This window comes from Pleurodeles waltl, chromosome 4_2 (assembly GCF_031143425.1).
Source record: "Pleurodeles waltl isolate 20211129_DDA chromosome 4_2, aPleWal1.hap1.20221129, whole genome shotgun sequence".
NCBI lineage: Eukaryota > Metazoa > Chordata > Amphibia > Caudata > Salamandridae > Pleurodeles > Pleurodeles waltl.
Genome location: NC_090443.1, coordinates 1,034,859,429 through 1,034,883,424, shown reverse-complemented (window position 1 = coordinate 1,034,883,424; position 23,996 = coordinate 1,034,859,429). Strand labels below are relative to the sequence as shown.

General features: G+C 46.1%; 1 protein-coding gene across 1 annotated transcript in view; it reads right to left on the bottom strand.

Moving 5' to 3' along the window:
- Positions 1-23,996, bottom strand: part of LOC138293656 (apolipoprotein L3-like) — a 165,081-nt gene that overhangs the window by 92,448 nt on the left and 48,637 nt on the right. Inside the window, exons 3-4 of the mRNA XM_069232948.1 lie at positions 19,141-19,236; positions 13,805-13,900 (exon numbers count right to left, since the gene is read on the bottom strand). The gene's annotated coding sequence lies outside the window, so the exon portion shown is untranslated. The remainder of the gene's footprint in view (positions 1-13,804; positions 13,901-19,140; positions 19,237-23,996) is intronic.

Genomic DNA, 23,996 nt, shown 5'->3' with positions numbered 1-23,996 from the left:
TTTTCTAGAATGTTTTTGCTGGTACTCTCAAAGGGCCACCAGCCCTGGGCACTTTCCCACTGTAAGTACAGTCTGAAAGTGCCGGCACCCTGGAAGTATCACGCACGTAGCTGTGCAGCTTGCACCCGGGTGGTTTTCTTATGTAGGTACAGGAGCTGGCATCACTTGCCAGGGTGTGCACATTTGTGCATCGTACCTTAATATAGGAACTGAGCCTGATAGAGTAGGCCAGTATTGGCACATGTGCACTTTTTGGGTGGCTTTAACGAAAGTGCCCCACATGCCCCAGCGGGTATGGGGGTGCGACAGGGCATATGTGCCCAGGGGGTGCCGAGTACTCATGCGTGTTCGCACTACCAATGAGTGCTGCTCTGCCCATAAGGTAACAGGGGAGAATGAGTGATATTATTGTAATAGTGGATTGCAGGGGAGCAGCCTAATGATGTTTAGGATCATTGGACTCAGGATGACAAACCCCCTCTGATGGGAAAGGTGGTTTTGTCATTGATGCCCTAGAAATGCCACTTCTGGGAAGTGGGCATTTCTAGGTTCTGAAGTGGTTGTGGTGTCTTATAAATTAGGCTTCATTCTAAGGGGGTCGAGCACATCTGTGCATTCCCCAGGCAACTGTTAAAAAATGTTGCATTCAGAACGATAGATCCCTGCCATTTGGGGCCTCCATAGATAGATTTGGGTGAGATGTTTTTGACTCTAGGCCTCTTGGAGCTAGAGCATTACCCACTAAAGATAAACATCTGCATTCCAGAGCCTCAGAGTAGAAAGAGAGGAAATTTAGGGGAGACATCTGTGGTTCAAAGGAGAACCCTTTGAACTACCCCAAACTTCAAAGGAACCATCTAGTATAACTAGGGGTACTCAGTGTCTGCAAGGCAGAGTAACCTTTACTGGCTGTGTGGGCACACTGCCAGAGGAATCTGTTGTGCCCAGGAGGATAACTGTCCGAGGAGAGAATACGCACTCCCCTTCCTGCTTAGAGGCTGGCCTGAGGCTGATTGCCTGCTTTTGTGAAGCATCTCTCAAAAGGCAGGTTGGCTTGCCTCCTGTTCTCTGAGGAGGTCTCAGGGACATCAAAGACCTCCTGAGAAGGACTTACATCGATGACTGGTAATATCTGGAGAGCGGTGTCCTCTACATCGTATGCTGGATGTCACTTGGCAGCAGCAGTGTTAGCGTGGCCTTAATACTGTGTCTGGAGACCAGAATTGCCTGGTGTGCAGCTTGCCAAGGACTGCCCGCACTTCAGGTGAGTGGCCCCTCATCGTGGGGACCACTGCATGCCAAAACGTCTTGTTGGTGTGATCAGGCTCACCCAGTGTGGGACCCCGCAAGGCGCCCTATAGATGAGTGTGTCACATTTCTCTCATGTGAGCCTCCGCTACATGCTCATTGTGTGCGGTGCCCTGTTCATGCAACCCTTGGAGGTGGGGGGCGCAACCTGTGTTGTGCTGTACTTGGCCTCGTATGGCACGGCTGAACTTGCGTTGAAACGTGTGACCAGGGAGTCTGGAGCGATTATAAGTCATTGTGTACTAGACAGTGTGCCTCATTCCAGAAAGGTACGGAAACCAAGTTCCGAGTGTGACCGGATGGACTAGTGCGACTCAAGTCATCGTGTACTAGACATTGTGCCTCTCAGAGAGGTGCAGGATTTACATCCTTCGTTGGAGAATCCAGGATTGTCTGGTACGGTTCAAGTCATCAGGCACCAGATTGGTGCCTCTATCCGAAGAGGTACCACCTTGGGAATTGGTTTGTGAATGAACGTATGGTCAGGGTGATTCCAATCACCAGACCCCTGATGTTGTGCTTGCTTTTTGAGGAGGTACAGCAATGAGCACTTTTCACGTGGGATTGTAACCATCTGGGGTCACTTGAGTCTTCGTGCCCCAGACATGTCATCTACTGGTACAGGAGATGCGGGCCTAGTAACTTGTCTTCTGCAACTGGAAGTATCGAGGACGACTCACATCAACAAGTCCCGACAGCACCTCTCCGTTCCCGAGGTGCTGAAATTGTTAACTATTTGGTAATATTGAATTATCTGGCTGGGCTAGCACCACGGTGTCTAACGGCGGCCCCAAGGACCCTCCACCTGTGTTTGCAGACTTCTGAGTGAACCTGCTGTGAGGAGCCCGAACGTCTCCTCCTTAATTGCTTACCGGCGGTTGTCTTTACTTTCCACCAACTTGACCTCAGAACCCTGAGAGTTGTGACTTAGCCGCAAGCGGCCTAGTAACTAGAGAAAGGTTGATGCAATCTTTGGCTGGTGGAGGGGTGGGATAGCCACAGCTGGTTGGTTGGTGAAGGGCGGTTTGGTACCCAGGGTGCACGCAAACACAGTGGCATCCACTATCCGGATATCACGCACCGCATTAGGGTGCTGGGAGTGAGTGCATATGAGTGAGTGTGAGCACAGGCTGACTGATACCCGTGGCACCGCACAACAGAGCAGCGTGGATGTGGGGGAGTGAGTGCAGGTGAATGCGAAGGCAGTACCGTGGTGCAGCTGGTCACGTTTATCCTGTCAGGGATTACTTACAGTTGGCATTACGTCTTACTAGTGCAGCTTTGCCCTCAGTGCTGCGCGAAAGTGTTGTAAACCTTGCGTGTACATTTTGCTGCTAATGTTGGGAACCGGGCTGCAGCCTGAATTTATGTGTTATACTCATTGTAGGCAATTCTAGGGTGAGACCTGTGCGGAAACGTCTGGCACCTTATGTGGGTGCGGAGAGGAAATGTATGCTTTTCCTAGTGTGTACATTCAGGAGTAGTGCTTAGTACAGTTGGGCCTCATAGCGCGACATCCATTGCTAAGTGGGGTATATGTCCGAGTTACATTATAGTTATACTGTACTGCCAATGTGTGTGTTGAATACAATCTTTTTTATACATACACTGTGTGTGAAATCTCCTTTCTGCCGTGCAGCGTGGTTGTGGCAGGAAGTGCTGTGTCTTTGCTTTACACATTGCCTCTGTGATAAGCCTGAGTGCTCCGTGCCGAGCTACCCAAGGGTACGCACAGGTTATACAGCGATTGTAATCACCCACCCTTGTTGGAAGTGGTGGGATCTGCCTGGCCAGGTTCTTGCCTCAGCCAACCAGAACGTGCTGCCTCCAACTGCAAATATAGCAAGTCCATGAAGGGTTTTGTAGACCCAGCCTTCATGGACTTGTCTAGCGCTTTTGAGACTGTGAACCGTGGCAAACTGTGGGAGATGAGGGGTGCTATGGGAGTGGAAGAATCCCTCATTAATCTCCTCCAGAGAATACCCTGGATCACCATTGTTAAAATATGATATGGTCCCGGTGGCAAATTTACAGATTCTTTAGCCTCAACCAAAGGCGTCCGCCAGGGATGTATTTTGTCTCCCATTCTGTTCTTGATCTACATAAATGGCCTGGAAGCCTATTTATTGCAAAATAAACTGGATTTCCCAAGGGTCGGCAATTGTTTCATCCCCACGCTCCTTTATGTTGATGATGGCGTTATCCTTGCAGGGATTGCCGTTAGCTTGCAGAAAGCCCATGGCGCCTTTGTAGAGTTTGTCTTCTTTGGACTTGAACATCAATCATCGTAAATCTTATATGATGGTCTGCGGTCCAAAGAAAACTAGGTCCAAAGTTTTTTACATTCAGGGAAACCCGGTTGATTAAGTACCAAGTTTTTGTTACCTGGGGATTCTTTTTAAAACACATTTAAAGTGGGACCCTTTGCTGGTCTTGAGGGAGCACCAAACAAACAGAGCAATCGAAGCACTTTTTTGCTTCGTGGCCAAGTTAGGACATAAGCCCGTAAGGGAAATGATAGCCCTCTACAAATTCAAGTGTTTTTTTTATTGCCACCCTTGGGGCGGGAGAGTGGGACACTGCAACTGTTAAACTCCAAGTCGTAGAGAATAGCTGCCTTAGGAGCTTTCGATGATCCCTCAGGGATCGTCTCCCTCCTTTTGTCACACAGAGGTGGGTTTGAACTATATAGAGGACAATCTAGGCTTGGTCACTCCTGTTATTGTAGGTTAAATTATGGCAGACACCAGAACCAGAATTTTCTCAACATATTCTCCAGGACTGCTAGACCTTGGGCAATCAGGAACAAATTCCCTGGATGGGATACGTGATGCGTGCTCCTGGCGATTTGGGCTTCACGGGTGTCTTTGATGGCCCAACCCATATCTTGCCCTCAGCTAGAGCCCAAATAAATACAGCGTACCTTGAAAGGGCACAGACCAACTGTTGGCGACAATCCCTTCAGCTGTCTCGAGCCACTATGACGTTGTGCCCCCTAGCCATGAGATGCAATTTTATCTATCTATTGTATCGAGTCCCCAATACAGATTTTACTTAAGCAGGCTTTGTTTGGGCACTGCACATTTTTACTTGCATTCCCAGTCCAAAGTGGATGGCTGGCAAACCTTCCCCCATGCCCTTGCGATAACACTTCCAGACAATCTAGATTGCACTTTTCTGTTTTTTGTGCACCTTATAAAACCACAACATCAACCTTCTTACTTCCTCTTGCATAGCTTCAGCTTGCACCAAGAAGGTTTTAGGTTTTTATTATCTCTTGACTGCTCTGAAACTTGCAAAGCTGTTGTAAGTTTTATAAGAGGGCACTTCCCACCAGGAAGCACCATGCCTAATAGCTGCCTTCTGGCAGCCGGGATGGGGGATTGTGCACCTCCTGCGAAACTTAACTGATGTTTCATTGATGTGTTGTTTTTATTGTTCAATGACATTTTGTATCATGCTATGTGCTTTTATGACTATTCAAGTCGAATAAAGTTTTCATGACTGACATAATGTATCTCAAACTATAAAATAAAAACAAGACAACTCACTTGACTCTTGAGTGAATAATAAAACAGTCATTCCAGAAATGGAGCACTCAGTGCTCACATTATAATCGAATGTGAAAGAATCCAAACCACTTTATGTAAAAGTTTGCAAATTAGCTATAAACAAAGTGGCACCCAGTGGCGTGCACCAGGGCAGGAGGTCCAGGATGAGCTTGTCTCCTTGGCCTCCTCTGCACTACTCTTTCAGACAAGATGTTTATTGAAATTGTACAACAGTCCTTCAACGCCTCTCACTCACCCTTTATGTACTGGGGCCGTACCTGTCCACTATGTGTGAGAGAACCCGGTTATGTTCCTTCTGCTGCTGCCACCTGTCCTTAACATATTATTTGTGTTAGGGCAAGATGCACTGTTGCTATCCATGTTGTACCTTTGTGTTGTTAACCTCAGTACAAAACCTTCCCCTACACATAAGAAAAAATGATTCCCATTGCCAGTGCTTGTTTTAATGCATGATGCAAGTGAAAGAGTGGAGCATCACAGAATATGTTAGCAGAGATTACTTTTGCCTTATGCATGAAATAATCATGTTTTAAAATGGAGTAGTCGACCTGGTAACGTTTAGAAAAACAGCTGGCAAGGCAACTTCGTAACATTTTAAAACATAGCTGACAAGCCGCCAATTCTGGCATTTTATCCAACAGAGGTTTGTATGCTGTGGTTTTGAGCCCATGATGAAACTGTTAAAAGCAAAACTACAAGCTCCAGAATGCAACACGTCATTGGTTCCCCCCCCCAAAAAAAAATGGATGATAGCATCCTGTGTCGTAGTACCAAAGTGCAGAGTAGTGAAATGCTAAATAAAATTTAGCTCCTGGCTTTTTGTCTTTTTTCTTCTAGGCAGCCTTGAGTTAAAGAGCCCAGAGGGTGAGAGGGCAGAGACAACCTTTCAGATGCAAATGCGAGGATCACACTGCTAATGAGCAGGGGCAGCTCCTCCGCTATGGCGGAGGAGCATTGCCCCCGCCAGCAGCAGCAGCTGCAAACCAAACAAGCATTTACAATGCAACGGGTCTCGCGTTTGCTCATGTTAGAGCTGATCGCGTTGTAAACTCTTAACCCGACTTTTCACCTATCGGGCAAAAGTGCATTTATGTACATAACCCGAAAAAGTGAAATCAAGTATGTAAAGCGCTCGACTTCTGCCAAGCGAGATCACGCTCGTAAATTAGAGAAAAAAAAGTCCACGTGCCCGATGGAAAACAGCGAGCCTCGCATGTTTTCTGTACTTGGTCGCTGCGCTCGAGGAGAGCTAGCCACCGGAAAAGAAATGACATATGGGTGCCTTCGACTAATGAAAGCAAGCAGATTTTATTAGGGAAGCCCACGAACCAATAAAAAACACTGACGTCAAGTTGACAGGGCTCCGAGCCCTTTTCTAAATACAAAAGAGTCTTGCTGCGATACGCATGCACGAGCGCATGCAACGCAGGCTCGACCCTAAAAATAACAAGCATTTGCAATGCAATGGGTCTCGCGTTTGCTCGAGGTAGAGCTATTAACATTGTAAATTTCCAACTGGACTTTTCTTGCCACACAAAGTGAAAATAAAAAGTAAAACTTTTGACATAAGTGAGCCGATTCAAAGAGCCGCTGTCAGCGCAAAGAGAGACAAAAAAGAAAAAAAAAAGAAGTTTGCCCGCAAAGTTATCTGCAAAAGTGCAAATAGCCATGTAACAGGGTCGATGGCTAAGGCCGTAATAAAACCACCCTGAGGAGGAACAAACGTAAAAGCAGTTACCACCGAAAACAAAGGCTTTTTGAAAGGCAAGCCAATGAACCACTGGCAGTGATGGGCGTGCGGTGGGCGTGTTAGCCCAGATACATGCCAACTCGTCAGAAAAGCAGTGCTTGTGCGCTGCTAAGCTCGCCCTATAAAAACTAAAACTGTGCTGACCACTGTCGACAATATTGTTGACATCTCAGCATTACGATGGTGCTGTCGCCATTCTATCATACACGCAACTATTTCTACTTCAGATCCTCTGTCGCTCAAATTCCAGAATTATGGCTTTCATTTGGTCTCCCATAGCTCTCTGATGAGCAATAGCGTTACCATGTACATGATTCACTGTATGTTTGGTGTGTGATTGTCACTGGGTATCAGTGGGCGTCGATGCAACTACAGGCATACGCCCATATGAGGAAAAACACCGGTGCCACAGGTACCATTTTCATCAGTATTCAAAACAGCGACATGTCCATAACCAATCTTAAAGTTGTCTGAAATTGAAATGCCTGCACAAATCTCTGCCACTGATGTGTGTTTAAGTATACATGACAAGGCTGTAATAAGAAATGGTTCTTTAATAAACTGATATCGCCAACTGTGACAACGTACATGGAAAGTAATACGCAAAGTAATGATATAGCGCACAATATGCATGGCGGCAATGATTATCAGTGTCACACCGCTGCAATATTTCAGAGTCTCATTTCTAAAATACAGCCGATCCGCATGACACTTTCACGACATTCCCAAAACCCAAACAGCAGCTCCTTGTGACATACAAGGCAAGCCTGCAAGTAAGAAAAAAACAGCACAATTGCGCTGCTACAGTTCACATGTAACTATCGGCTAAAGTGTAATTAACTGCGTAAAATAGAGAAAAAGTAGTCCACAACCCCAGCGAGCCTCGTATGTTTTCTGTACTTGGTCGCTGCGTTCGAGGAGGGCTAACCACCGGAAAAGGCATGACGTATGCATGCCTTCCACTAATCAAAAGAAGCAGAGTCTAACAGGCAAGCCAACTTGCCAATGAAAGACACTGATGTGACGTTGACAGGGCTCCGAGCCCTTTTCTAATACCTAAAGCGTCTCGCTAGCGATACGCATGCTCGACCCTAAAAATTATTATAAACTATGTTTATTATAATTTTTATTTTCAGAGGGCGGGGCCACGGGCGATGACAGGGATAGAGGGGGAGTGCACAGCACTCTCATCAGTGCACATATGTGTTTGGCCGTCTCAGGCTGGCCAAACACACATGTGCACTTGGCTCTCTCCAACCCGACACTGTGTTGCCGGGATGGAGACAGCAGGCAGAGGCCCCCACTCTGCCTCGGAGCGCCCTGGCTGTGCACTCCATCCAATCGGAACGCTGCTTTCATGCTGCCAGCACATTTGTTCACTTTTGCTGTGAGATGGCTTTTAAATTCAAGGTCTTCCTTTAGTTAAGTGGTGCAGGACAACCTAGTCACTTCCTTTCTTTAACTTCAGTTAACCTTTAAATAAAGACTTGCCTGAATATTTAATATTTTTTTAATGTTAGTGCTGAGTCGAGTGAACAGTGTCCTGCCTCCACTACTTCAGGTCCTCAGTAGAGTTAGGTGCCCTGCTTTTAACACATGCAAGGGTGGCCAGTCAGTCAGTCAAAGATCTTTATTCGGCAGTTGCCATAAAAGTACAGATAAAATCACATATCCAAGTGAGCAGGCGAACAGAAAAAAGAAACAAATTAAAACACATCTCAAAAGATCATATCATACATAGATTACAAAAAAGAGGGCAAAGTAGTCTAATCCAAGTTCCTCTTTCACGGATATTCCAATATTCTTATCAAAAAGTTTACTAGTATCATAAAATATAGTACCAACATTTTTAAATACCATAAAATATAATAGAAATCCTTACTCCATATGGAATAAAACTATCCTATACCACATATGAAGTATAACATTTTAAACAAAACAGATTTTAAAAGTTAGCATAAATAGATTAATAAATTACAAAATGTTAATACCGGTTCCTAATACCAATAGATTATCTAATAAAGTTTAATACCTGAAAACAAATTTTGACGTTTGATAATTTCTGAAAATATATCAAGGCTTCCTTATAATGGATCGGTGCTAGTGTACGTAAAATAGGTAAGATAAAAACATTTCTAGGGGTAGCGTAAAGGGAAGAAAAAAGAAAAAAGTGGGAAGTACTCTGCTTTGAACTAGCATCGCAGGGCCAAGGTGGTAAGTCTTTTTGCCACATACACTGATTGGGAAAGGCCACCTTAAAATGAATCAAATTCAGTCTAAAAAGAGTTAAAAGAGAATATATTTTTGGACAAGAAAACCAAGTCTCATAAGGTTCTATATGTAAGGCCGTAACGATCTGAGTATAAGAATCTAAAGATTTCAGTTTCAAACAACTATGAAGTCTTACGTCTAGAGTATGCTCAGAGTGACATGATTTCAGCAGTTGTGGTTAGCAGTTGTGGTTCTTCAAACATATACATAAGCCACAGCTTGTCAAAAGATGATCGCAAATACGAGAGCCAGGGAATCCTGTTCGAATTGGCCAACTGTATGCACTCAGTAATACATTCCTGCACAAGACTTGCCGCTGGATTCGTCCAACATCTAATCCACAACAAAAGGGGGGCAATAGAGACCGTGTCCTCTAAAAAGCATTGGCCCACCTCCTCGTGGATAATGATGTTTGCTATACTCTTCACCATCAATAATCTGCGCATAAATTTATTCTCAATACGTTGGAGAGTGGGTACTTTGATGTGGTCCCAGACACCAGCCCCGTATAGGGCTGCTGAGGCACACTTGGAATTATATAGCATCATGATCTGAGAAGACGGTCTATGACCAAGTTTACGAGTAAAACAAAAAATCGCTTCAGTGTTCCTTGCCATTTGTTGGGTCTTAAATATAAGGTGAGTATTCCAAAGCATGGAAGAACTTATATGCATACCTAGATAACAGAAATCCCTCACATTATTAATGATATTGCCCCCCATAGTAAATTGTTTAGATTTTGTATTTCGGGGGCCACATGTCATAACAAATGTCTTAGAATAATTAACTTTCAAATCAAGCATGTAGTTCAAAAAGAGGTCCAACAGGCCTTGTAAACCATTTGCAGTGTGTGCAATAAGTACAGCATTGTCTGCATATAATAAAACTGGAAGCAATCTCTGACCCATCTTTGGTACATCTTTCCCATTTTTTATCAAAAAGTCATAAAGCCCATTTATATATATCAGAAAAAGAAAGGGGGCCAAAATACATCCCTGCCTTACTCCCCTAAATGAGGAAATGGGGGCAGTTCTCTGTACCGATGGGCCAAACTGAACTGAAACCTTTAAATCCATATGAAGACGCTTTATAAGTTCCAATAGGGTCGCATCGCACCCCATGGTTTCCATGATTTGCCATAGCTTCTCCCTATTTACCAAGTCAAATGCGCTGGATAAATCAATAAAGGCCATATGAATTAACTCCCTTTTGGCAGTTACGTATTTACTAAGAATGAGATGCAAGTTTAATACTTGCTCAACTGTACCCAAACCGGGTCTAAAACCAAATTGAATTGGAGATAAAATCTGTGCCTTTAGCACCCAATCCTCCAGGCGAGATAAAATCACACTGCCCAGAATCTTGGCCGTAGAATCAATCAAAGATATTGGTCTGTAACAAGAAGGGTCTTGTCTATTGCCCTTTTTGAATATAGGAATAATAATTGCCAGTTTCCAAGAAGGGGGTATATTACTTTTAACAGCAGTTCTAGGACATTTGTAACTAGGGGACCCCAAAGATTAGGCATAGATTTAAAGATATCAACGGGAACACAGTCAGGGCCAGGAGCCTTCCCTTGTTTTTAACGACTAATGGCTCCAAGGATCTCATGTAGATCAAATGAAATATCTAGGGTGTTTGTATTAGGGTCTGTGTTGATCCGGTTGGTAATATTATCCTTCTTAGTCAGAAAGTCATTATCTGGATCAAATACTTTCCTAAAGTGGTTCAACCAAACCTCTTCTGCAATAAGACAATCATCAACCTTAGTGTTACTGTCCGAGAAATATGAATGATTGACCACCTTCCAAAAGTTTGAAGTATCCTTCAGATCGGACGCAGCCTGTAACTCTTCCCACGACTTAGACCTTATCTCTGATTTCCTTTTTTCCAAGGTGGCCTTATACTCAGCCCTAGCTAATTTAATTAAATGACGGGAAGAAGGAACTGTTTTAAGGGCATCTTTACATTTTTTGTGCGCAGTTTAACACGCAGAATCAAACCATCTATGTGTGGGCAAACCCATGGTAGGCCTGTCCACCACAAGAGCATGCGAAATAGCATTACTTAATAGTTCAAATTCTTGAACCATATGATCATGGTCAGACTGCTTAGATAAACAAATATTAATGGAGTCAAACCTAGATCTTATAAACTCTTGATTGAAAGTCGTTGGGTTTATTTTGTCCCATTTCAGACGTAGGCCAGAATTTGTATGAAAAGTGATGTTTCTTCTCAATCCCTTATCCCTAGATACCTGGTCAATGATTAAGTCTAAGTTAATACACAAGGGATTGAGGTCACTAGCACAGTGAGGGATTATTTTAAAATCACAGATTAAATGATAATCAGGGGAGCCAATAAGAATAAAATCAATAGTACTCCCCTTCGAATTCCCTGTGAACGTTGGAACATTTAAAGAATCTAGTGCCACTTTCTCCCTAACATGAACCAGATCGAAGTTACATAAAAAGGAGTTCCGAGCTTCTCCTTCAGGTGAATGAATAAAGTGGATTAACGACTCTCTGCCTTCAACGGGAATAGCACACAGTTCTAAATTTTCCTGACAACATAGGGGAGTATTAAAATCACCGACCCATAAGACTACTAAATCTTCATCCTGTAATTCAGTGGAAGAATCAATAAAGTCCACAACGTCCTCTAGCATTCCTTTAAGGAGACCATGTGGGACATTGTTATAGAAATTAAAAATCAAAATACCTTTACACCCCCTAATAGATAGTAGAACAATCATAAAATAAGGTGAAGACCAAATTAAAGAAGCCTTCAATAATGGTAGTCGTAGGGATACAAGAACTAAAAGACCTGCTCGTGCTCTTCCCATTGAAGAAGTTAATGCCGGCTGGTAAAGAGTTGTGTACCCATCCAAAAGGAACGGATCTTTTGACCAAGTTTCCTGTAAGCAAATTATGTCAAAAGATGATATAAAACTCGTCCAGTCCGGGCTATTTATTTTAGATCGAAGCCCCGCAATGTTCCAACGGATCAAGGATATGGGCTTTGGTCCTGAGTGTAATGCCGATTTATCAGTATTATTTAAATGGGAGGGATGAAAAATACTCTCTCTTTCTCCCTGTATAGGTTCATCATGATCATCGTCGGTCATTAATCTCAAGTTTTTTTTTAGGACCCGGGCTTACGATAACCATAAATCAATCATTCTCGTCAAGAGAACTAAAGGCCAAAGGACAATTGCTAGTAGGAACATTTACCTGAACATATGGCCTAACTGGCACTAAGCTATGATTGCTAGGGACATCACTAAAACATTGTGGAAAAAGGGAATGGTCATAAAAATAGCACAGGGAGTGTATTTGGATCCCATTATCTGAAATGTTAGAATAATCTAGATTTGCCAAAAGGTAATCAACTGAACACGGGTTAGCGAAATTGATTACAACACAGACTCCATCATCCACTTTTCTTCGGTGGCCAACCCGCTTCACTCTACGCGCCATAAGGATCTTATTGTTTGGATGATAGTTAGATTTGAATTTAGATTTCAGCCAGTGAGCAGACTTCCTAATCAAAGCTTGGGTGCCTTCTTTTTTGTTACTATCCAAAGGAGGCACGTTTGTTAAAACCAAGACATAAGGAATACAGTCAGGAGGTAAGTGCAATACATCTGCTTGATTAATGGATTTATTTAATAGGGGAAAATTTGGGCCAAGGATGATAACTTCTTTAGGGATTACTTGCGGCAACTCATTCGCAGCATTACCTTGGCCAGATATGACCGGGGATTTGGCCAAGAGTGTGCCGGAACCTTGAGATGACAATATAGGTAATGAATTTTCTTTTGTTACCACATCCCGGCTACGTACCTCTCCCTCACTTGATACTCCTGAATTAAATAACTGGGCAAAAGTACCAAACACATTGTTACAAAAACAGTCAAGTCTTTTAGTAATCATAGTAATAAGTTTCTCCTCTAGGGTAGCACAAAAGGATTTAAGTATGGAGTCTATTGTACCAAAGTAGTCACTGAAAGCATCATTGCTTTTTGGATGTTCGTTAGTTGAAACCAAAACAACTGATTCTTTGGCACTAATTGCCGGTGAAATATGAATTCTCTTTTTAGGGCCTTGTAACGGGCGAGGTGCCGATCCTGGGTCCGAAGCTCCCGTCGGGGAAGAAACCCAATACCCCCGGGGCACGGAGGAGGATTCCCCTAGAATGACGTATGACGCGGAGGGCGTCATAAAGAGGAAAAGAGAAGACGGACGAGGAGAGAGGTCGGAGGAAAAGGAGGAGCCGAGAACGCGGAGAAGCCGAGGAGAGGAAACCACCACCATCCAGGAGCCGGAGGAAGAGCGAGAAAACACCGTGGCAGGAGAGCAGAGCACGAAAAGAGAACCCACCTTCACCCAGGAGCTAAAGGGAGAGGAAGACACCGCCAGCAAAGTGATCGAGACGGAGGGAGAGACCCGGAAGGCGGGACGCCTCGAGGACAGGAAGAACCAGTGGGCGACCCCCAACCCGACCGAAGAGAAATCGGGGGACCACCTACTTGCCGGCCGCGCCCCTGGAGGGACGTGGCCCTCCCAGGTACGACTACACCCTGCCTGGCAGACTCTGTCAGGTTGGCTCACAGGGAAAAGAGGGAGGGGGGGGGGAGAAAAGGGAGGACGGGGAGGTTTCTTTAAAGGAAGGGCATAGACCTGCAGAGAGAGGGGAAACCCGTTTACTTAACCCACGGACTGGGACACCTCCGGAGAAACCCTAGAAAGAAGAGAAGGGGTTGACCGGGACACAGGGGAAAGAAGGCACAATAAATAAATAGAGAAACCCACCACAACCAGCACCGCCGCCCTACCTGTTTCACCACCCCTACTAACCCCTATCTGACCCCTTACCTTAGCCCTACTTCATTTTCACTTACCTGATTATTTTTATTTTCCTTTCTTTTGGGGAATACGGGCGACCGGAGGACGGGAAACCAGACCGCCTCAAGACGGAGCCAAGACACCACCAGAGCCTGGAAAGAGAAAAGAAAAGGGGCTTTGAGGAAATAGAAATTAGGGCTGATCTTGTGAAGAGGAACAAGAGAGGACTGGCCAAGATATCAATAAAACAGTATTATTCCCTCAAATAGCAGTGCCTGTCGTATTCTTCCAATATCTTGCATACGTCAGATAACGAACCCATTTACAGTGGTGTCAGAAGTGGGATATTGGAACAAGCGACAGGAGAAATTCTAGAAGATGGAGGGTGCACCCACAATGGCTGACATGATGCAGCAACTGGCTGAGGGCCAACGCCATCTGCAAATTGTATGGGAGGAACAACAGAAGGCTGCCAAGGTGGAAAGGGAGGCTCTGCAAAATGCACTTAAAAGTCAGGCCACTATCATGGCCAACAATCAGTTGGTACATGACAACGCCATAAAAACTTTGACTGATACCATTGCCGCAACTAGGGTACATCCAAATGTACCGAGTTCCGTTTTGCAGAGATATCAGGAAGGCGAAGATCCCGACGCCTTCTTTACTAACTTTGAACGCGTTGCCCTTTCAGCCACCTGGCCGCAGGACAGATGGGGTCAATATATCGCTCCCTTGTTAACCGGGACACTTCAAGCAGCATATCAAGCGGTTAACCCAGGAGGAACAACGCCCTATCCGGACATCAAGAAGAGTATCCTAGAAAGGGTCGGTTTTGATACAGAACATTATCGGGTTCGCTTCCGGAAGGCCAAGTGGGGCCCCGCTGAGAACCCTCGAGCCTTATATTTCCGGGTCAAAGACCTAGGGCTCAAATGGCTTGGACCCATAGGGACGAATAGGGAAGACGTTATCGAGGCCGTCCTCCTAGAACAATATTTAGATGCTCTACCCACCAATACTCGCCATTGGATCAAGCAACACCCAAACCCCGACACGAATACTACTATTGAGCTGGCCTGCGCTTTCCACCGCTCCCTCGAATTCAAAACACCACTCCCGCGGTTGTTACCTCAACCCGTTAGGCAAAACCCGGGAAAATCCGCAGCCACAGGGAAAAGGCTAATAGAGGAACCGGGAAGATTACGAGGGATGGAAAAGCCATATGGGCAGCAGCCCCAATGTTTTAGTTGTGGGGAATGGGGACACATTGCCCGCTTTTGTCCTTTGAAGGCCGGGAAACCCGAACCCATGGAAATAGGGGTTACGAGAGGCTGGGTATTCTACACCGGGGGGAAAGAAACTCAATACAAAAAGATAGTGTCCATTAATGGAAGGGATACGTTGGCGGTCATCGACTCTGGATGTAGCCAGTCCGTAATTAGAGCGGACCTAATTACTGAGCATAACCTTGATCCGGATTTCACGGTATCCATATGCTGCATTCATGGGGAAACAAGGGAATACCCCCTAATATGGGCTACCCTTTTTTGGGAAGGAAAAGAGACCCCCATACGGCTGGGGGTAGTTGAAGGTTTGGTGGAAGAAGCCATCATAGGAACAGACTTTAAAGACTTTCCGATCCTCTTAGACAGCACACAGAGTAAGAATGACCTGGATACCTGGTTGGGAAGCGCCCCTTTTTCTGAATTAACCATACCTACCCTGGTGATCCGCTATAAACCCACTAAAAGAGAGAAACGAGAAGCCAGGAAGTCCTATGAAAGAGGAGATATGAACCACGATAGTCTTAATGCACAGGTACTCGCCCTCGTTGGTCTTCCACCCTTCCGATGTAGTCAAAGAGACGATCCCAGTCTGATCCATGCCTGGAAAAGCGCCAAACCTCGAACCATAGAGGATAAGGGTCCCTCCTTTATAATAAATAGAAATCTGCTATATCGGATCACCAGTAACGAGAGAGGGGAAAAGAAACAATTATTGGTTCCCGAACCCTATAGGCAGCAGGTGTTGCACCTAGCCCACAGTCAGCCGGGGGGTGGTCATTATGGGAGAGAGAAAACCGAGGAGTACCTATTAAGGAAGTTCTATTGGCCTGGGGTTTTTTCTCATATCAGAAAGTTCTGTCAACAATGCCCTAGATGTCAGTTAATCGATCCCGGACCCCAGAAAAAAGCCCCCCTACATCCTCTGCCCATTATTGACGTACCTTTCTCTAGAATAGGAATGGATTTAGTCGGGCCACTTCTACCGTCTTCCAAGGGATACCAATATATCCTAGTATTGGTCGACTACGCCTCTAGATATCCGGAAGCTATCCCCCTGAACAGTATTAGCACCAAAAGTGTCGCCAACGCCATGATAAGTTTCTTCTCACGAATAGGCTTTCCCCGAGAAATATTGACGGACCAAGGGACCCAGTTTATGTCCAACCTAATGGCTCAGATCTGTCAAATATTAGGGATACGACAGCTAAGGACAGCGGTTTATCATCCCCAGACAGACGGATTAGTAGAGAGGTATAATCGCACCCTGAAGATCCTCCTGAGAAAGACGATTTCCGAGTCAGGTAAAGATTGGGACAAGAAACTTCCTCTAGTATTATATGCGGTCAGAACCCATGAACAAGCCTCTACAGGGCATAGTCCATTCGAACTGTTGTTTGGGCGACAGCCTAGAACCCTATTGGACATGGCAGCTGAACTATGGGAGGAAGACGAAAACGGGGAAAAGCCTCTCCTAGAGTACACTAGCGAGTTAAAGTCTCGACTACAAACAATATGGGAAGATGTGAGAGGGCATATGGAAAAAGCCCAGGAGAAACAGAAACGATACTATGATAGGAACACGCAAGTGCGATCTTTTGTAGAGGGAGACCGAGTATTAGTGCTTTTACCCAGTTCAGACAATAAACTCTTGGCAAAATGGCAAGGACCCTATAAAGTAATAGCAGCAGTAACTCCCGTTACCTATAAGCTACAACTAACAACTAATCCCAACCGATTTCAGATCTTTCATGTTAACTTACTAAAAAGATGGGAGGAATCACAGGTGGATCAAAATATGAACTGTTTAATTAATACAGTAAAAGAGCTAGAAATAGGGTGGTGCCCCACGGACCCCACCCCAAGGGGCGAGGTGCCCCTCCGAAATGCAGAGTTAACAGTGCAACAGAACCAACAACTAAACCAACTCCTTAATAAGCAGCCCCACATGTTTTCCCCGATGCCAGGTAAAACAGATCTAATCCACCACCAGATCATAACCCAACCGGAAAAAATAATCCGGTTACGCCCCTATCGCATTCCCGAAGCAAGGAAGGTCATAGTTGAAGAGGAGGTAAAAAGGATGTTAGACATGGGTATTATAGAGCCGTCCCAAAGTCCCTGGTGCTCCCCGGTTGTATTAGTGCCAAAACCGGACGGATCTATACGGTTCTGTATCGACTTTAGACAAGTCAATGCCGTGTCCCAATTTGACACGTATCCTCTTCCCAGGGTAGACGAACTTCTAGAACGGCTGGGTAAACCTAAATACATGTCAACCCTGGACCTAACCAAGGGGTACTGGCAGATTCCTTTAGCTAAAGCAGATAAAGAAAAAACGGCGTTCTCCACCTCTTCCGGTTTATATCACTTTAACGTACTTCCCTTTGGACTACATGGGGCCCCCGCCACTTTTCAGAGACTGATCGATACTATATTGCGACCACATAACAGATACGCAGCAGCCTATCTGGATGACATTGTTATTCATAGCGAAACCTGGGAAGACCATTTATCCCATTTAGAACTGATCATTAAAGCACTGGCAGCGGCCGGATTGACCGCCAATCCTTCCAAGAGCCGACTGGCCTTCAATGAAATTCCCTATCTGGGGTATCATATTGGAAACGGGAATATCAGATCACAAATGAGTAAAATTGAAGCCATTTTACGCATAAGAGCACCCAGTACAAAAAAGGAGATCCGTTCCTTCCTCGGCCTAGTGGGATATTATCGTAGATTCATACCCCACTACTCTACAGTGGCCGCCCCTCTCACTGACCAGTTGAGGAAAGGTCAACCTAAGAACATCACAAGTTTAACTATTCTACAGTCCCATAGCTATCGTACCTTACAACGATGTCTAACCACGCAACCGGTATTAAAATGTCCTGAGTTCAGCCGTCCCTTCCAGCTCCAAACGGACGCATCGGACGTAGGCCTGGGTGCAGTACTTTTTCAAAAAGATGAAAATGAGATAAGCCATCCAGTGGTCTTCATTAGTCGCAAGCTATTTCCACGGGAACAGAACTATCCCATAATAGAGCGTGAGTGCCTGGCCATTAAATGGGCTGTGGAAAGTCTTCAGTATTATCTCCTAGGGAGGTCCTTCCTTTTATACACCGACCACGCACCTCTTACCTGGCTCTCGAGGTATAAAGATACCAACGTTCGCATTTTAAGGTGGTTTATGGAGCTTCAACCTTTCTCCTTCCAGGTTTGTCATCTCCCTGGGGACTTTATGGGGCAAGCGGACTATCTGTCTCGATTTCCGGGACCTGGGGGGCTCGAACAGCCCCATCCAAGGGAGGGGATGTGTAACGGGCGAGGTGCCGATCCCGGGTCCGAAGCTCCCGTCGGGGAAGAAACCCGATACCCCCGGGGCACGGAGGAGGATTCCCCTAGAATGACGTATGACGCGGAGGGCGTCATAAAGAGGAAAAGAGAAGACGGACGAGGAGAGAGGTCGGAGGAAAAGGAGGAGCCGAGAACGCGGAGAAGCCGAGGAGAGGAAACCACCACCATCCAGGAGCCGGAGGAAGAGCGAGAAAACACTGTGGCAGGAGAGCAGAGCACGAAAAGAGAACCCACCTTCACCCAGGAGCTAAAGGGAGAGGAAGACACCGCCAGCAAAGTGATCGAGACGGAGGGAGAGACCCGGAAGGCGGGACGCCTCGAGGACAGGAAGAACCAGTGGGCGACCCCCAACCCGACCGAAGAGAAATCGGGGGACCACCTACTTGCCGGCCGCGCCCCTGGAGGGACGTGGCCCTCCCAGGTACGACTACACCCTGCCTGGCAGACTCTGTCAGGTTGGCTCACAGGGAAAAGAGGGAGGGGGGGAGAAAAGGGAGGACGGGGAGGTTTCTTTAAAGGAAGGGCATAGACCTGCAGAGAGAGGGGAAACCCGTTTACTTAACCCACGGACTGGGACACCTCCGGAGAAACCCTAGAAAGAAGAGAAGGGGTTGACCGGGACACAGGGGAAAGAAGGCACAATAAATAAATAGAGAAACCCACCACAACCAGCACCGCCGCCCTACCTGTTTCACCACTCCTACTAACCCCTATCTGACCCCTTACCTTAGCCCTACTTCATTTTCACTTACCTGATTATTTTTATTTTCCTTTCTTTTGGGGAATACGGGCGACCGGAGGACGGGAAACCAGACCGCCTCAAGACGGAGCCAAGACACCACCAGAGCCTGGAAAGAGAAAAGAAAAGGGGCTTTGAGGAAATAGAAATTAGGGCTGATCTTGTGAAGAGGAACAAGAGAGGACTGGCCAAGATATCAATAAAACAGTATTATTCCCTCAAATAGCAGTGCCTGTCGTATTCTTCCAATATCTTGCATACGTCAGATAACGAACCCATTTACAGTGGTGTCAGAAGTGGGATATTGGAACAAGCGACAGGAGAAATTCTAGAAGATGGAGGGTGCACCCACAATGGCCGACATGATGCAGCAACTGGCTGAGGGCCAACGCCATCTGCAAATTGTATGGGAGGAACAACAGAAGGCTGCCTAGGTGGAAAGGGAGGCTCTGCAAAATGCACTTAAAAGTCAGGCCACTATCATGGCCAACAATCAGTTGGTACATGACAACGCCATAAAAACTTTGACTGATACCATTGCCGCAACTAGGGTACATCCAAATGTACCGAGTTCCGTTTTGCAGAGATATCAGGAAGGCGAAGATCCCGACGCCTTCTTTACTAACTTTGAACGCGTTGCCCTTTCAGCCACCTGGCCGCAGGACAGATGGGGTCAATATATCGCTCCCTTGTTAACCGGGACACTTCAAGCAGCATATCAAGCGGTTAACCCAGGAGGAACAACGCCCTATCCGGACATCAAGAAGAGTATCCTAGAAAGGGTCGGTTTTGATACAGAACATTATCGGGTTCGCTTCCGGAAGGCCAAGTGGGGCCCCGCTGAGAACCCTCGAGCCTTATATTTCCGGGTCAAAGACCTAGGGCTCAAATGGCTTGGACCCATAGGGACGAATAGGGAAGACGTTATTGAGGCCGTCCTCCTAGAACAATATTTAGATGCTCTACCCACCAATACTCGCCATTGGATCAAGCAACACCCAAACCCCGACACGAATACTACTATTGAGCTGGCCTGCGCTTTCCACCGCTCCCTCGAATTCAAAACACCACTCCTGCGGTTGTTACCTCAACCCGTTAGGCAAAACCCGGGACAATCCGCAGCCACAGGGAAAAGGCTAATAGAGGAACCGGGAAGATTACGAGGGATGGAAAAGCCATATGGGCAGCAGCCCCAATGTTTTAGTTGTGGGGAATGGGGACACATTGCCCGCTTTTGTCCTTTGAAGGCCGGGAAACCCGAACCCATGGAAATAGGGGTTACGAGAGGCTGGGTATTCTACACCGGGGGGAAAGAAACTCAATACAAAAAGATAGTGTCCATTAATGGAAGGGATACGTTGGCGCTTATCGACTCCGGATGTAGCCAGTCCGTAATTAGAGCGGACCTAATTACTGAGCATAACCTTGATCCGGATTTCACGGTATCCATATGCTGCATTCATGGGGAAACAAGGGTAATACGCCCTAATATGGACTACCCTTTTTTGGGAAGGAAAAGAGACCCCCATACGGCTGGGGGTAGTTGAAGGTTTGGTGGAAGAAGCCATTATAGGAACAGACTTTAAAGACTTTCCGATCCTCTTAGACAGCACACAGAGTAAGAATGACCTGGATACCTGGTTGGGAAGCACCCCTTTTTCTGAATTAACCATACCTACCCTGGTGATCCGCTATAAACCCACTAAAAGAGAGAAACGAGAAGCCAGGAAGTCCTATGAAAGAGGAGATATGAACCACGATAGTCTTAATGCACAGGTACTCGCCCTCGTTGGTCTTCCACCCTTCCGATGTAGTCAAAGAGACGATCCCAGTCTGATCCATGCCTGGAAAAGCGCCAAACCTCGAACCATAGAGGATAAGGGTCCCTCCTTTATAATAAATAGAAATCTGCTATATCGGATCACCAGTAACGAGAGAGGGGAAAAGAAACAATTATTGGTTCCCGAACCCTATAGGCAGCAGGTGTTGCACCTAGCCCACAGTCAGCCGGGGGGTGGTCATTATGGGAGAGAGAAAACCGAGGAGTACCTATTAAGGAAGTTCTATTGGCCTGGGGTTTTTTCTCATATCAGAAAGTTCTGTCAACAATGCCCTAGATGTCAGTTAATCGATCCCGGACCCCAGAAAAAAGCCCCCCTACATCCTCTGCCCATTATTGACGTACCTTTCTCTAGAATAGGAATGGATTTAGTCGGGCCACTTCTACCGTCTTCCAAGGGATACCGATATATCCTAGTATTGGTCGACTACGCCTCTAGATATCCGGAAGCTATCCCCCTGAACAGTATTAGCACCAAAAGTGTCGCCAACGCCATGATAAGTTTCTTCTCACGAATAGGCTTTCCCCGAGAAATATTGACGGACCAAGGGACCCAGTTTATGTCCAACCTAATGGCTCAGATCTGTCAAATATTAGGGATACGACAGCTAAGGACAGCGGTTTATCATCCCCAGACAGACGGATTAGTAGAGAGGTATAATCGCACCCTGAAGACCCTCCTGAGAAAGACGATTTCCGAGTCAGGTAAAGATTGGGACAAGAAACTTCCTCTAGTATTATATGCGGTCAGAACCCATGAACAAGCCTCTACAGGGCATAGTCCATTCGAACTGTTGTTTGGGCGACAGCCTAGAACCCTATTGGACATGGCAGCTGAACTATGGGAGGAAGACGAAAACGGGGAAAAGCCTCTCCTAGAGTACACTAGCGAGTTAAAGTCTCGACTACAAACAATATGGGAAGATGTGAGAGGGCATATGGAAAAAGCCCAGGAGAAACAGAAACGATACTATGATAGGAACACGCAAGTGCGATCTTTTGTAGAGGGAGACCGAGTATTAGTGCTTTTACCCAGTTCAGACAATAAACTCTTGGCAAAATGGCAAGGACCCTATAAAGTAATAGCAGCAGTAACTCCCGTTACCTATAAGCTACAACTAACAACTAATCCCAATTGATTTCAGATCTTTCATGTTAACTTACTAAAAAGATGGGAGGAATCACAGGTGGATCAAAATATGAACTGTTTAATTAATACAGTAAAAGAGCTAGAAATAGGGTGGTGCCCCACGGACCCCACCCCAAGGGGCGAGGTGCCCCTCCGAAATGCAGAGTTAACAGTGCAACAGAACCAACAACTAAACCAACTCCTTAATAAGCAGCCCCACATGTTTTCCCCGATGCCAGGTAAAACAGATCTAATCCACCACCAGATCATAACCCAACCGGAAAAAATAATCCGGTTACGCCCCTATCGCATTCCTGAAGCAAGGAAGGTCATAGTTGAAGAGGAGGTAAAAAGGATGTTAGACATGGGTATTATAGAGCCGTCCCAAAGTCCCTGGTGCTCCCCGGTTGTATTAGTGCCAAAACCGGACGGATCTATACGGTTCTGTATCGACTTTAGACAAGTCAATGCCATGTCCCAATTTGACACGTATCCTCTTCCCAGGGTAGACGAACTTCTAGAACGGCTGGGTAAACCTAAATACATGTCAACCCTGGACCTAACCAAGGGGTACTGGCAGATTCCTTTAGCTAAAGCAGATAAAGAAAAAACGGCGTTCTCCACCTCTTCCGGTTTATATCACTTTAACGTACTTCCCTTTGGACTACATGGGGCCCCCGCCACTTTTCAGAGACTGATCGATACTATATTGCGACCACATACCAGATACGCAGCCGCCTATCTGGATGACATCGTTATTCATAGCGAAACCTGGGAAGACCATTTATCCCATTTAGAACTGATCATTAAAGCACTGGCAGCGGCCGGATTGACCGCCAATCCTTCCAAGAGCCGACTGGCCTTCAATGAAATTCCCTATCTGGGGTATCATATTGGAAACGGGAATATCAGACCACAAATGAGTAAAATTGAAGCCATTTTACGCATAAGAGCACCCAGTACAAAAAAGGAGATCCGTTCCTTCCTCGGCCTAGTGGGATATTATCGTAGATTCATACCCCACTACTCTACAGTGGCCGCCCCTCTCACTGACCTGTTGAGGAAAGGTCAACCTAAGAACATCACAAGTTTAACTATTCTACAGTCCCATAGCTATCGTACCTTACAACGATGTCTAACCACGCAACCGGTATTAAAATGTCCTGAGTTCAGCCGTCCCTTCCACCTCCAAACGGACGCATCGGACGTAGGCCTGGGTGCAGTACTTTTTCAAAAAGATGAAAATGAGATAAGCCATCCAGTGGTCTTCATTAGTCGCAAGCTATTTCCACGGGAACAGAACTATCCCATAATAGAGCGTGAGTGCCTGGCCATTAAATGGGCTGTGGAAAGTCTTCAGTATTATCTCCTAGGGAGGTCCTTCCTTTTATACACCGACCACGCACCTCTTACCTGGCTCTCGAGGTATAAAGATACCAACGTTCGCATTTTAAGGTGGTTTATGGAGCTTCAACCTTTCTCCTTCCAGGTTTGTCATCTCCCTGGGGACCTTATGGGGCAAGCGGACTATCTGTCTCGATTTCCGGGACCTGGGGGGCTCGAACAGCCCCATCCAAGGGAGGGGATGTGTAACGGGCGAGGTGCCGATCCCGGGTCCGAAGCTCCCGTCGGGGAAGAAACCCGATACCCCCGGGGCACGGAGGAGGATTCCCCTAGAATGACGTATGACGCGGAGGGCGTCATAAAGAGGAAAAGAGAAGACGGACGAGGAGAGAGGTCGGAGGAAAAGGAGGAGCCGAGAACGCGGAGAAGCCGAGGAGAGGAAACCACCACCATCCAGGAGCCGGAGGAAGAGCGAGAAAACACCGTGGCAGGAGAGCAGAGCACGAAAAGAGAACCCACCTTCACCCAGGAGCTAAAGGGAGAGGAAGACACCGCC